This window comes from Primulina huaijiensis, chromosome 6, assembly GCF_012295235.1.
Source record: "Primulina huaijiensis isolate GDHJ02 chromosome 6, ASM1229523v2, whole genome shotgun sequence".
NCBI lineage: Eukaryota > Viridiplantae > Streptophyta > Magnoliopsida > Lamiales > Gesneriaceae > Primulina > Primulina huaijiensis.
In genome coordinates, this window is record NC_133311.1 from 4252624 (window position 1) to 4267618 (window position 14995).

Below are 14995 nucleotides of genomic sequence, written 5' to 3' on the forward strand. Positions count from 1 at the left end.
TATACTTTTAAATACTAGTTTGATTGTATGAATGAAATAAGACATGTATTTGCTTTTAATGAAATGCAATAAATCTTATGTATGTGTTTTATGTTAAAAGCAAAATTTTGACCCACATTTTCTAGCAAAGATCCATTTAATCCCAAAGATAATTGAGTTAGAGCCCGGGTCCCCACAACAGGTGGTATCAGAGCAGTAGGTTCTGTATAGACTGAGATAGAAGAGAGTGAGCGGGGTAGATCGAGTCGTCTTCCTTGCTTATATCATGCTAGCACACGTCATGATTTATTGCTTTCACTATTATCTGTTGTATTGTTATCTGAGTTGATTTCAGCATCTAATTGCAAAGACTGAATCAGAACCGATTCTGGATCAGAGGTATATGATCAGAGGAGGGCTGAGACAGATTGTATAGATTGTGTACTAATCCGTTTGATAATTAGATATGCCTCCTCGAAGAATACCACAACCAGCCGCAGGTTAAGTGCCAGAACAGGGTAGTACGTCAGGTACTCAGATGGACGTTACTGCGACACCGATGGAGCCTTTATTGAAGAGGTTTCAGTCATTTCATCCTCCGACCTTGAAGGGTACTGAGACTGCAGTGGATTGTGAGAGTTGGCTAGACGATATAGAGATGCTGTTTGAATCTCTTGCCTATACAGATGAAAGAAGAGTGAAATTAATAGGGCATCAGTTGCAAGAAGTGGCGAAGAGTTGGTGGCTTACCACGAAAAGAGCATTGGAGCATCGAGGTATCGATATTACTTGGAAGGTATTTAAAGATAGTTTTATCAACATTTCTTTCCAGTGTCATATCGAAAAGACAAAGGGGCAGAATTTGCAAACTTACGACAGGGGCAGTGGAACATTGAATAATATGTTGCCAAGTTCTCTTCCTTGCTCCGATTTGCGCAACATGTAGCAGGAAGTGATGAAGCGGTCGCTGATCAGTTCATCAATGGCTTAAACCCTGACGTCGTTACTTTGGTGAACACGGGACGACCCAACACTTTTTCGGATGCACTGAACAGAGCGAAAGGAGCCGAGGCTGGATTGATTCGACAGCGAGGAGCTTCATATAGTGCTCAGAGTCAGAGACCGCCACAGCCCGCCGCCCAGTTTCCACCACCTCCTCCTCGATTTGATAGTGGAAGTAGTAGTAGTGGCAAGAAAGATTTTCTGAAAGCGAGAGGTAGATAATTTAAGAGAGCAGGGAGCAGTTCGTCGAGCTCCAGTGGGTCGCGACAGAGAGGTCCGGGCCAGAGTTTAGAGTATACAGGTGTTTATTGCAGTTCTTGTGGAGGCAGACATGCGATAGAGCAGTGTCAAGGTGTGACGGGCCGATGTAATATCTGTAGACAGCAGGGACACTTTGCCAGGGTCTGTCCACAGAGAGGGGCACAGCAAACTCAGAGTGTAGGAGCATCTGGCTCAGTAGCTCAGCCTGAGAGGCAAGCTTCATCTGTTCACTCCTTTCAGCCGCCACCTGCACAGACCCAATCCCGAGCCAGAGGTGGCCAGACAGTGAGCCAACCTCCCAGACAGCAGGCTCGAGTATTTGCACTGACAGAAGAGCAGGCCCAAGATGCGCCAGATGATGTGATTGCATGTAACTGTTTTCTTTGCGGGTATCCTGCTTATGTGTTGATAGACACCGGTGCATCTCATACTTTTATATCTGAGCGTTTTTCACTGATGCATGCTTTACTTGTCGAGTCCTTGTCTGCTGTAGTGTCTATTTCTTCTCCGTTGGGAAGTGGTCTTGTATCTGTGACTTCAGTTAGACATTGTATACTACAGTTTGAGGGTCACGAGATTGATTTAGATTGCATTGTGCTTGGTTTAGCTGATTTTGATTGTATCGTCGGTATCGATATGTTAACCAAGTACAGAGCCACTGTAGATTGTTTCCAGAAGATTGTTATATGCAGACCAGAGATGGCTAACGAATGAAAATTCTACGTTAAGGGTTCCAGATCTCGGATTCCCTTAGTATCTATTTTGACGATGACACTATTGTTACAGAAAGGAGCAGAGGGGTTCCTTGTCTTTTCAGTAGATCTACTGAAATCGAGCCCGTCATTGGCAGATCTACCAGTGGTACGTGAATTTGCTGATGTATTCCCCGACGAGATTCCAGGGTTACCTCCAGCTCGAGAGGTAGATTTCAGCATTGATCTTGTACCAGGTACCGTTCCTATATCTCGAGCTCCTTATAGAATGGCACCTATTGAATTTAGAGAACTGAAATAACAGCTCGAAGATTTGCTGGCCAAGGGATATATCAGATCGAGTGTATCTCCTCGGAGCGCACCAGTGCTATTCGTGCGAAAGAAAGACGGTTCGATGAGATTGTGTATTGATTACCGGCAACTGAACAAGGCAACAGTAAAGAACAAATACCCATTGCCTCGCATCAACGATTTGTTTGATCAGTTGTAGGGATCCTCTGTCTATTCCAAGATCGACTTGCGATCTGGATATCATCAGCTGCGAGTCAGAGATTCAGATATACCGAAGACTGCATTCCGAACCAGGTATGGACATTTCGAGTTTATTGTCATGCCTTTCGGTTTAACGAATGCACCAGCTGTGTTTATGGGATTGATGAACCATGTCTTTTAGAGGTATCTGGATGAGTTTGTGATTGTTTTCATAGATGATATTTTGGTTTACTCAAGAAATGAGACTGATCATGCTGAGCATTTGAGAATTGTGTTGCAGACGTTAAGATATGAGCAATTGTATGCTAAACTGTCAAAGTGTGAGTTTTGGCTGAGACAGGTTGTCTGCTTGGGACATATCATATCTGGAGACGGTATTTCTGTTGATCCGAGTAAAGTGGAAGCTGTGATCAGTTGGTCGAGACCGACTTCTGTGCCAGAGATACGCAGTTTCATGGGTTTAGCAGGGTAGTATCGACGATTTATTAAAGATTTCTCCAGTATTGCGAAACCGATTACCCAGTTGACACAGAAGAATACTCCATTTGTGTGGTCTGAAGATTGTGAGTCTAGTTTCTTAGAGTTGAAGAGACGACTAATCAGTGCTCCAGTTTTGATGATACCTTCAGGTACAGGTGATTTCGTTGTATATTGTGATGCATCGCACAGAGGGTTAGGATGTGTTCTTATGCAGCGACAGCATGTTATTGCCTATGCTTCGAGACAGTTGAAGCCACACGAGACTCGATACCCAATTCATGATCTTGAATTGGCGGCTATCGTATTTGCACTAAAGATATGGCGACACTATCTGTATGGCGAGAAATTTGAGATCTACTCTGATCACAAGAGCTTGAAATATCTGTTTTCTCAGTCAGAATTGAATATGAGACAGCGTAGATGGCTTGACCTACTGAAAGACTTTGATTACGAGATCAAGTACTATCCAGGGAAGTCAAATGCAGCAGCGGATGCCTTGAGTCGAAAGGTATGTTCCCTATCCTTATCGACGATAGGTGTTTCGAATTTAGTTGAAGATTGTTGTTTGTCTGGATTAGAATTTGATACAGATAGTAGACCGTTGCGACTTTCCAATATTCAGTGTGAACCAGATTTGATTGTTCGCATCAAAGAGGCACAAAGAAACGATCAGAGTGTTCAGAAGTCGATTGATATGGTCAGATCGGGACATATTTCTTAGTATCAGGTATGTGATCATGTTTTGTATGTGAATAACCGTCTTGTAGTGCCAGATATTTCAGATTTGAAATAACAGATATTATCAGAAGCGCACTGTAGTCGGTTCAGTATTCATCCTGGTGGCAGGAAAATGTACAATGACTTGAAGACACAATTCTGGTGGAAACAGATGAAGACAGATATTACAGAGTTTGTGTCGAAATGTTTAAATTGCCAACAGTGAAGGCCGAGAGAAAGAAGCCTGGAGGGTTACTTCAGAGTTTATCTATTCCTGAATGGAAATGGGATCACATTTCCATGGATTTCGTCACGAAGTTACCACGATCATCTAGAGGCTACGATGCGATTTGGGTTGTGATAGATAGATTGACCAAATCCGCATGCTTCATTCCGTACAAGATGACGTACAGATATGATCAGATGGCCGAGATATATGTCCGAGAAGTGGTTAGACTACATGGTGTGCCGAAGTCGATCGTATCAGATCGTGATCCACGATTCACTTCACATTTCTGGCACAGTTTGCAGCAGGCTTTAGGTACGACTTTACACTTGAGTACGGCTTACCATCCCTAGACAGACGGACAGTCAGAGCGAACTATCCAGACTTTAGAAGATATGATGAGAGCTGTAGTACTAGATTTTGGTACTAGTTGGCAAGATTCACTACCTCTTTGTGAATTTTCGTACAACAACAGCTACAAGACTAGCATCGAGATGGCACCGTTCGAAGCTTTATACGGAAAGAAGTGCAGATCTCCGTTGTACTGGGATGACATCTCAGAGGTACCAGAACTTGGGCCTGATATGATTCGTGAAATGACAGAGAAAGTGAAGATCATTCAGAAGAGAATGAAGACAGCGCAGGATAGACAGGCGAAGTACGCGAACATCAGACGTCGACCGTTAGTATTTGAACAGGGAGACAGAGTATTCTTGAAGATTTCTCCTTTCAGAGGCGTTGTCAGATTTGGCAAACGTGGGAAATTGTCTCCGCGATACATCGGTCCATACGAGATTCTCGAGAAGCTAGGAGATCGTGCCTATCGACTCGCCATTCCGCCTTCTCTATCTGGGATACATGACGTCTTCCATGTATCGATGTTGCGTAGATATATGCCAGATAGTTCTCATGTCATTCAGCCTGAAGAAGCCGAATTAGATCAGACTTTGAGTTACGTTGAGCAACCGATTCAGATTCTTGATCGGAAAGAGAAACAGCTCAGGACGAAGACTATTCCACTAGTGAAAGTCCAATGGAGTCGTCACGGCACTGAAGAAGCCACTTGGGAGACAGAATCAGAGATGAGACAGAGATATCCCGAGTTATTTCGCTGATGTGAGTACTTATTCAGTTTTGATTATATTACTCCTTTACTTGCTTTGATTGATTGCCTGCGAGTTCGAGGACGAACTCATCTCTTAGAGGGGGAGAATTGTAAGGCCTGAAATTTGATATCATTCTTTTGAACTATTATTGGTAATGGAGGCATGAGGAAGGAAAGGAAAAGTGAAGAAATGCAATGGCAAGAAGCCTCGGACAGAAAAGTTGGCGCCCGAGCGGTAGGAAACGACCGCCCGAGCTCCAGTGCTCAATAGAAATTTGTTCGGGCAGAAGATGTGGCGCCCGGGCGGTAGTTTGTGACCGCCCGAGCGCCAGTGGATATGAACACTCGGGCAGAACATTCCGCGCCCGAGCGGTAAAGTGTGACTGTCCGAGCGCCAGAGTAGGATAAGCTAAGGCTCGGACAGAACTCTCCGCGCCCGAGCGATAGTTTTTGACCGCCCGAGCGCCGCCTAATTTGTATGAAAATGAGCCACGTTTCACTCACATGCAACTTGATTATATATATACAAGCTTCTTCATTCAGATTCAGTGGGAAAGAAGGAAACGAGAAACTACGAGAAATCGTTACGCCTTTTAACTTGTAGATTTGTGATTTACGAAAGATCCGTCCGTCTGATTTTAAATCCGATTTCAGTACTGTGTTCCTATCGACGCAGGCTTCAACCGGACGTAAGTTTTCTTAAGTTTTGATATGATCTGAAATTATGGTATTGTCAGAATCAGATATGATTCATATATGGTGTTCTTGACGTAGTAGAAATCGGATAATCGAAACCAGATTGAAGAACGGATACCGTATAGAATTGTTATGAATTTCAGAGTTGATTTGACTGAGATTTGATATCAGATTTGTATTATTATTGATTATGAGTTGCGAGAACGGATATCTGTTGATTTGTATTGTTGGGTATATTGAGATTATGCAGTTATGCTGTCGAAACAGAATTTGATTTTGTTCTGATTATATCCAATATTGAATTGATTGGTGTATTGATATTGTACTCCTCGATATTGTCATTCCCAGATTGAGTATTGACAGGCCTTGAGTTCGAGACTTCGACAGAGTCAGATTGACAGAAAGAAAGGTATAATTCATGTTGATTAGGGAAGATACAACTCGAGTTAGATTTGATTCGAGTTTCCCAAAATCACATACTAGATTTCTATACCTTGATATGCTTGTGCTTTATCTTGATTTATTTGCACGCATTGAGATAGGAAAGTCATTGGCAGATTTGCCAAACTTTCTAGATGTTCGGTGGTATCGAAGCATAGGAGAAGATCGACTCCGATTGTAGACATTCGATACAGACAGGACCGAAGTCTAAGAATAAGACGTACCGCCACCACGATTGGGAGAGTAGGTGGGAGACTTGTTACGTCTTATTCACACCGGGATCCCTAGACTTAGATATGAGTCGAGTCAAAGAATAAGAGTCGCAGAGTTATATCTGTATTCACTAATGTGTCATAAACATTGATTTATGTTTTATTACATTGTATTTAATTGCATGACATGCATGTATACATGTTTTATACTGGGATTTGTTCTCACCGGAGTATCCGGCTGTTGTTGTGTCTGTATGTGTGCATGACAACAGGTGGGACAGGATCAGGGTCACGCAGAGGATGAGAGATCGAGATAGCGTGGAGATTACGGGCGTAGAAGATCACTAGTGGTTTTTACTAGACATGTACTGAATTATAAACCTTAGTATGTTGATTTCAATAGAGCATGTGAACGTTAGTTGGAGTTGAATAAAATGACAGGAATTTTATATATAATGTTTGTGCTTATTTATATACATTTGGATAAATGTTAAAAACAAAATTTTGACCCACATTTTCTAACAAAGATCCAATTAATCCCAAAGATAATCGAGTTAGAGCCCGGGTTCCCACACCGTTGGAATGGGAGGGCACGCGTCATTCTCACATCGCATTCATAGCCCGGAAAAGCTAAACGACAAAATACTACAAGATCGGATGGGATCAAGCCCCGGCATCTTATTATCATCCCGGGAGAGACGAAGCCACAGCATATTATATTACAAGATCGGATGGTATCAAGCCCCGACATCTTATTATCGTCCCGGGAGATACGAAGCCCCGGCATATTATATTACAAGACCGGATGGTATCAAGCCTCGGTATCTTATTATCATCCCGGGAGATACGAAGCCCCGGCATATTATATTACAGGACCGGATGATATCAAGCCCCGGAATCTTATTATCAGCCCGGGAGATTTGAGGCCCCGGTACTTTATTTAAAACCCGGCACGTTATATTAGAGATCAGGATACATTAGATCCTGACACATTATTTTAATTTATCAAGTTATATCTGGCTTAGTTCATATTAATTTGGTTGCAGAAAAGTGAAGAAACAAAGTACGCAAGTTAAAATATTATTAATGGAATCGATGCCATTTTACAGCTGCCATTCTAGAGCCTATAGAATCTTGCCACTCCGATATCCAATTAGTCAATTCGGGGATTCGGAGGTTGGCGAAAGACCCGGTAGTAGCAATCTTGTCTAGCTGATGCCATTCCTTCCATAGCATCGCCTGCAGCAGAACTTGATCAGTGGCCAGCTCTGCAACATAATTTATGTGAAATTCCCGCTTGTATTTCCTCGCCACTGCTCTTTGCGGTCGAGTAAAAGCCAAGCCATTCTGGTGTGCATACAGAAGGTCTTGAATCTTATAAAAGGTGGACATGACCTTCACCAGAACATATTCCTCAATGGTCCTCTTCAGTTCCTCCAGATGAGGACGTATCGGAGAAGGCACCTGGACATGCATGCTGCTACAAACGGTGGACTCGCTCGAACTCGACATATTGGATTATTGTTCTTATTTCACTTTCATCTTCTTATTTATAGACAGGTGGTATTTAATGCTAAAGAAGGTGGAAAGCCGTGAGCTAGTCTAAACGTTTTTTATTTATGAAGAAAGACGGAGCTACAAATATCAATGTATCGGAATTACCAGATTCTTGGATCATGGAATGATATGAATGCGAAGCGTGTGTCATAATGACGTCTCTTGGAATACCCGAGAAGAATAACCGATAAAGCACCGTATTCAGAACCCAGGAGGCATGAGGCCCCGGCATTTCAAGGAAAGCCCAGGAGATGTTAAGGCTTGGCATTATAATTTATCAATTAATCTTGTTCAACTCGCGATATATATGTATCAACTGATAAACTTAAAGGATTACAGCAAAGTAACGACAAAGACAGGCTAGAATTAATATTTTATTCAACCATAGACATTAGCACGTACTACATCATCATATTCTTCTTCTACAACAATTATCCATATTTTCAACCAAGCAGCTAAAGGCCCGGTGGATGTCTTCAGGAAGCTGTCTGAATCGGCAATGCGCTTAAGGATCTTTATTTCTTTCCAAAGCATTAATTGATAGATACGACCATCTGTAAAGATGTCTACCCACTCAGCTACATGCAAGTGCTCTCGCACTCTCCTCAGTTTAGCTACCAGGCTAGGAGTGATAGCTTCTCCAGAGTCATAAAGAAGCTTCAGCCCATGAAGCTCTTCCCAGTAGTCAAGAATTTCGTGAAACTCTTCATCTTCCATAGTAGATTTTCGAATCTCTAGAGCAGAATCCTTGAAGGCTTCGGTCATACTCGGAGTTTTCGTACTGCTTGCACCAGCCATTGTGTTTCCTGGATGACAATTTGTTAATATGATTGAAAAGTGGGTGAGTGGCTATGTATAGGAGGAAGAATCTAATCACAGCCGTTGATCTATAAATGCACGAACGTCTAGGATGTGTTTTTGGAAATGGTGCCAAGAGGTGAAAAGACGTGACGGTTATCGAGGCATCAGACTTATCCACTTCTCGGAATGCGAAACGTCCTTTAGGCGGGAATTCATGCTATGACACGTGTCATCGTGGTAATAATGACAGGGCTCAAGAATGTTAGACAATAAGTTATTATGAGTCCGGGAGATAGGAGGTCTCAGCATTTCATCTCATCTCTGGGATAATTGAAGGCTCCGATGTTGTACATTGTTAATTATCTTGGACTGATCGGGACAGCGAGTCAAGCTCTAGCCCGACTATTTTAGGGATGGGTGATGATACCCCCCTAAGGATCCGGGTCGCTGATGACCCGGACACCATCAAGAGCCCGAGCCCTACATATTTCCCAAGTATTCTCCGAACAGCCCGGGCTCTCATACAAGTACCCGGGTAACCAATTGCCCGGGCCACCTCGAGAATTGAATCACACTCGAGTATGATTGATACAGGACGTCTAATCTGTCAGAACAACTTGGGCTTGGAGTGTCTTAAAAGTCATCAGAAGATAGGGTATGGTCAGCCGACTTGTCATACTTAGTAGGTAACACTGGAATCGAGGTACCTACCTCATCTTCTCCTATAAATAGCAGGTATTAATGTCATTTACGGATTCTGAAATCTTTGAACTCTTAAGCATTATACATATTTTTCTACCAAATATTGCTTTTGGCTTATCTTCAACCTGCTGACTTAAGCATCGGAGTGGCCACGTCGGACACCCCTCCGGCGACCATTCACGAGTTCCTTTCATTGTTTGCAGGTGCTATTGAAGCCATTATCTTCGCTCAAATTCCCTAAAAACTATAAATTATTGATTTGACCCGTTGGAGCTCCTTACCCGGCTCATCCATTTCAACGAAGTCACTTCAATGAGAAATGTGTGGTTTACAGATGTGACCAGCATCGCATTCAAGGCTGTCCGAACAAGAACAAATCCCCACTTGCACGTAAGACCAAAATTCTAACGTATTGGAAAGGAATATGACGTTAAACCCGCAGCAGAATAGTTGTCAAAGGCGAGAGGCAGGCGAGCGCCTCTCGCCTTGAGGCGAAGGCGAGAGGCGCAACCAGGCGTGGGCATTGCACCTGGAGCCGTCCCAGGCGCAACGATTCACAAAGGCGAGCTCAGACGTGCACCTGGGCTCGCCTTTGAAAGGCTCTCGGGTGCGCCTTAGGCGCGCCTGAGATTGTTTTTTTTAAAAAAAAAAACAGTAACAGAGAAGTTGCATTTTGAAAATGCAACTTCTCTGTTTTTTTTTAATAGTAACTTAAAATGTAAAAGGCCCAGCCCAACCCCAAACCCAAACTCTAGCAGCCCAGTTCACAAATTAAATAACATAATTACAAAAGGCGACAAGAGCAGAAGTGTGCAGACTGCAACAGAAGCCAACAACGTGAAAAAGAGAAGGGCCAAAAACCATTTATTGAAGAAGCTCAGGTATCGGTTTTGATGTTTCGATATCTTATTTATTTATTTTTACTTTTTTAAGCTACTCTCCCAAATTTTATATCATGCAAGCACATCTTTTTATTTTTATTTACTAAATAATTTAGGTAAATTTCATGTTTAAATATATAAAATTCATCAAACAAAAAAAATATATAATTCGTAAAAAAATGAAATTTAAAAAATATATTTTACTGATATTTGAATTTTGACAAAAATTTAATTATACCAACATATTTGACCTGTGGAGGTATGGAGTACACTCAATATACGTAGTAAGAGGAAGAGACAAAAGCCACATGTTATTATTAGATAAAACTACACGTCTTAAATCCATGAAACCATAGCTAAAGGGTCACGTTATCAATCAGACTAATTGGACTGCCTTTACCACAATAATAAAACAACAAGAACATATCTAGACAAACCAGGGATGCCACTACCTTTAATATCTTTTAATATTTTTATTTCAGTGATTGTTTTGTTATTTCATGTGAAGCCTTGAAAAGGCAACTAAATTTGGATGAATATTAAGTGAGTAAATGTCAAGTATTTGGCTCTGCATGGTTTATTAAATCATGTTAATGTATATATACTGAATTATTGATATAAATTATATAATACTTGTTGCAATATTTTCTTCAGGTTAATGTCTGCCTCTGAAGATTTGGAGAATCACAAAGAACCTGGCTGGAATTATGGGAAATTAATCAATCTAAAAGACACTAATTCCGTGCAATGTGTTTTTTGTGACAAAATTCTCAATGGATGAATTTTTCGTCTCAAGCAACATCTTGCTGGAGGCCATCGAAATGCCAAAGCATGTCCGAAATGCCCTGAGCATGCTAGAATTGAAATTCAAGTTTACATATAAAAAGAAAAAGAAAAAGAAATCAAGCAGCAAATTGACATGAATCCTAGTTTTGATGAATTTGATGAGCAATTGGAAATTTTGGAAGATGATGATGTGGTTCCAATCCCTCGAAAAGGGAAGCAACCAATGTTAAGTACAATAGCGAGATCCGCCGCCATCCCCCTGTTTTCTAAAGTCAAAAGACAAAGATTGTTGGTCCTCTTGATTATTTCTTTGTCAATAATATGGATCAGGTTGTGAGTCAAGGAAAGCAAAAAGGAGCAAAAGATTCAAAAAAATATGATGAAAGTCAGAAAAAAATGAGAGACTCCGTGATGCAGTATTTTGTCAAATGGATGTACGATGCATGTATTCTTTTCAACGCCGTAAAGTATGATAGTTTTAAAGAATTTTGTAGAGCTGCATCCTACTGTACTCATGATTGGAAGCCCCCAAATTACCATGAAGTTAGAGTAACTTATTTAAATAAGAAATACAAAGCACGAAAATTCTTTTGAAAGAATACGAGGCAGACTATAAAAAATATGGATGTTCATTAATAGCTGACGGATGGACTAATGGAAAAAAATAGAACTTTGATTAATTTTTTGGTGAACGGTCCAAGAGGGACAATATTTTTGGAATCTGTGGATGCCTCCGGCTTTTCTCATACCGATCTCAAGTTGTTTGACTTACTTGAAAAGTATGTGGAGCAAATTGGTCCAAAGAATGTTGTTCAACTGATTACAGATAATGCCTCTGCAAATGTTTCAGCAGGTATGAAATGTGAATTCGAGATATTACTTTCTAATAAGTATTAGATTTGTTACTTATAAGCAAGAACATAAATCTTTAATATGCAAGGAAGCATTTGACAATAAGATTTTCACACATATTTTGGACTCCATGTGCTGCCCATTGTTTAGATTTAATGCTTGAAGATTTGTTCAAAATTCCTGTACTGAAGAAGGTTTATGAAAGAGGCGTGATGGTGAATGTCTATATATATAATATACCACAAGTCTTGAACATGATGAGAGAATTCACATGTCAAAGAAAAATGGTTAGGGCTGGAAAAACTCGTTTTGCCACTGCTTTTATGACATTGAAAAGGTTTCAAAAACAGAAGGTGAATTTAAGAAAGATGTTCACTTCAGAAAAGTGGAACACGAGTCGATTTGCGAAGGAGGTAGAAGGTAAACGTGCAACAGAGATTATATTGATGTTTTCCTTTTGGAATCATGTTGTTTATACCATTAAAGTTGGTGGCCCAATTATTAAAGTGATTCGATTAGTTGATGGTGAAAAAAACTTGCAATGGGTATATATATGAGGCTATAGATTGAGCTAAGGAGGCTATTGCTTTGGCTTTCAACAACAACGAAGAGAAGTACCAAAAGATTTTTGAAAACATTGATAAAAGGTAGACGATCAGCTTTATAAGCCTTTGCATGCAGCTAGTTACTTTTTGAACCCGGAACTCTTTTATACGAATCTTGAGATAGAAAAAGATGCTGAATTTATGAAGGGGTTGTACAAGTGTGTTGAAAAGATGTGTGAAGATGTTGACCTTCAAGATAAAATCACATATCAACTCTCAAAATATAAAAATGCTGATGGGCTTTTTGGTGGTTCTTTGGCTATTAGACATAGAAATAAATTATCACCAGGTAATTACTTCTTGTTTTTTGTTTCAAGATCATAACATATTGTTGAAAACTTGAAGTATTTGAATTTTGAAATTTTGTTTATATCATTTGACAGCTGAATGGTGGTTGGCATATGGTTCTACAACCCCACAATTGCAAGATTTTGCTATGAGAATTCTCTGTCTTACGTGCAGTGCTTCTGGTTGTGAGCGGAACTGGAGATGTTTCAGCATATAAGTATTTAAATTTTAACATTAAATAGATGCTCTTGAATCTTGACATATTAATTATAATTATTATTTTGAACCATTCACAAGAATGAATGTATTTTAAACTTTTTGCAGCTTCATTCGAAAAGAAGAAACATGTTGGCGCAGAAGCGTTTGAATGATCTAGTCTTCATTAAATATAACAGGGCATTGAAACGTCGATATGATTTGCGCGACAAAATTGATACTATTTCATTGAATGATATCGATGAATGGTTTATGAGAGGACTTGACAATGAAGAAAATAATCTAGTCTTTGGGGATGATGATTTGACATGGGGTGATTTAGGTCGAGCGTCTGGAGTTGGTGAACCGATTTATGGTTTTAGATCTCGTGCTTCATCTTCTTCAAACGAGGTAAGGGCATCTACATCCAAAACAACCAGAAAAAGGCCGATTTCACATCTTTTGGATGAAGAGGAAGAAGAAATTGATGTTGATCAAGAAAGTGGTGAAGATCAAGAAAAATACAAGTCCGAAAGTTCTAGGGACTCTGATGATTCGGTGGAAGAAGATGAATTTGATTTAGATGATTGACGAATTTTAATCGTGTTACTTATTATTCTGAACTTATAATTATTTGTTGTTTTGTGTGACATTGTGACTTAATTATTTCATATTTTAATATATTATTCTAAGATAAATATATTTTTTAAAAAAATTAAAAATGTGTGTCTTGCTTCGGTAAGGCGCGCGCCTCGCCTTGCGCCTCAGGCTCCAGAGCCCTTGTGCGCCTCAGTGTGCCGTGCGCCCTTGACAACTATATGCAGAATGGTGATAAACGAGACACCCAAGGCTAGCATAACTTTTATCTAGCTTGTACAAACTAAGTAAGATGCTCTTGCAAATGAACAAAGATCTTATTAATTATGCATCATAACATTATTAAAGAAGGTGATGAGAAAGAAATAAACCGAAAGATTCAGGATTTCCTATCACATAAGGAAATTTGGGGACCATATTAAATTAAAGGAGGGAGATTGTAACACCTCAAAAATTTTGACATGTTTTATAAAAATTTAATTAATGAATTTAAATAAATCGATCAATAAAAATTTTATTCTAGCAAAATTTGACATATATAAATAATTGTCTACACATTAATCTACTTAATATCTAAAAGATTTAGAATGAAATTAAAAAAATCCATCTAAATAATATTAATAAGTTAATTTTATTATTCTACAAATAAAATTTAAATTGAACACTACAAACACATAAAATATGCTAATAATACAACTTAAATAAATAAAAATAATATATAATAAAAAATTAAATAAAACTTAAAAAATATTAACTAATTCAAAATTGTCTATTAATAATTAAATTAAATTGATAATCAAGTGTCATTAATTTAATAGATAATGTGTCAATAATTTGATGGAAAATGTGTCATCAAGATAAGCCAACACTTGACAATGGGTAAATGACTCACTCTCATTCATTCTCTACAATCCAGGTTACTAGATTATGCTCTTTATTTCTCCTTCTTCTTGGACGAATTTTCCTTCAGTTTTAAAATAAAAGTTGTTCAAACTATTTCCTAGTTCACAAATGTATCGGCCGATCATCTAGACAATAAACCGAAGTACTTTTTGGTCGTCCAAAACAAGCTTGACAACCATTATAGTTTTTTCAAATCTGCTATTGATTCGTTCTGAATTCTAAAAAGTGTTCAATTTGAAACTTCTAGTGAATTATAAGACGCATCTCCCATAAAAATTCCGGCCTTGTGTTGCTGTCAGCTCGGCCACGCGCCGGCAAGGCAGCACCTTTGTTACACAGACCGATGAGTTTCATGAATTTTTCGAATTTCGAATGATTCTGCACTATTTTTAGGCATTTCTGGAAAGTTTGATAATTTTTGGATATGTATTTCAAATGTTATGAATTTTCAAAATGTTAACCGAAACTACCCGGTACAAGTTTTGTACAAAAATGGTTTTTAAA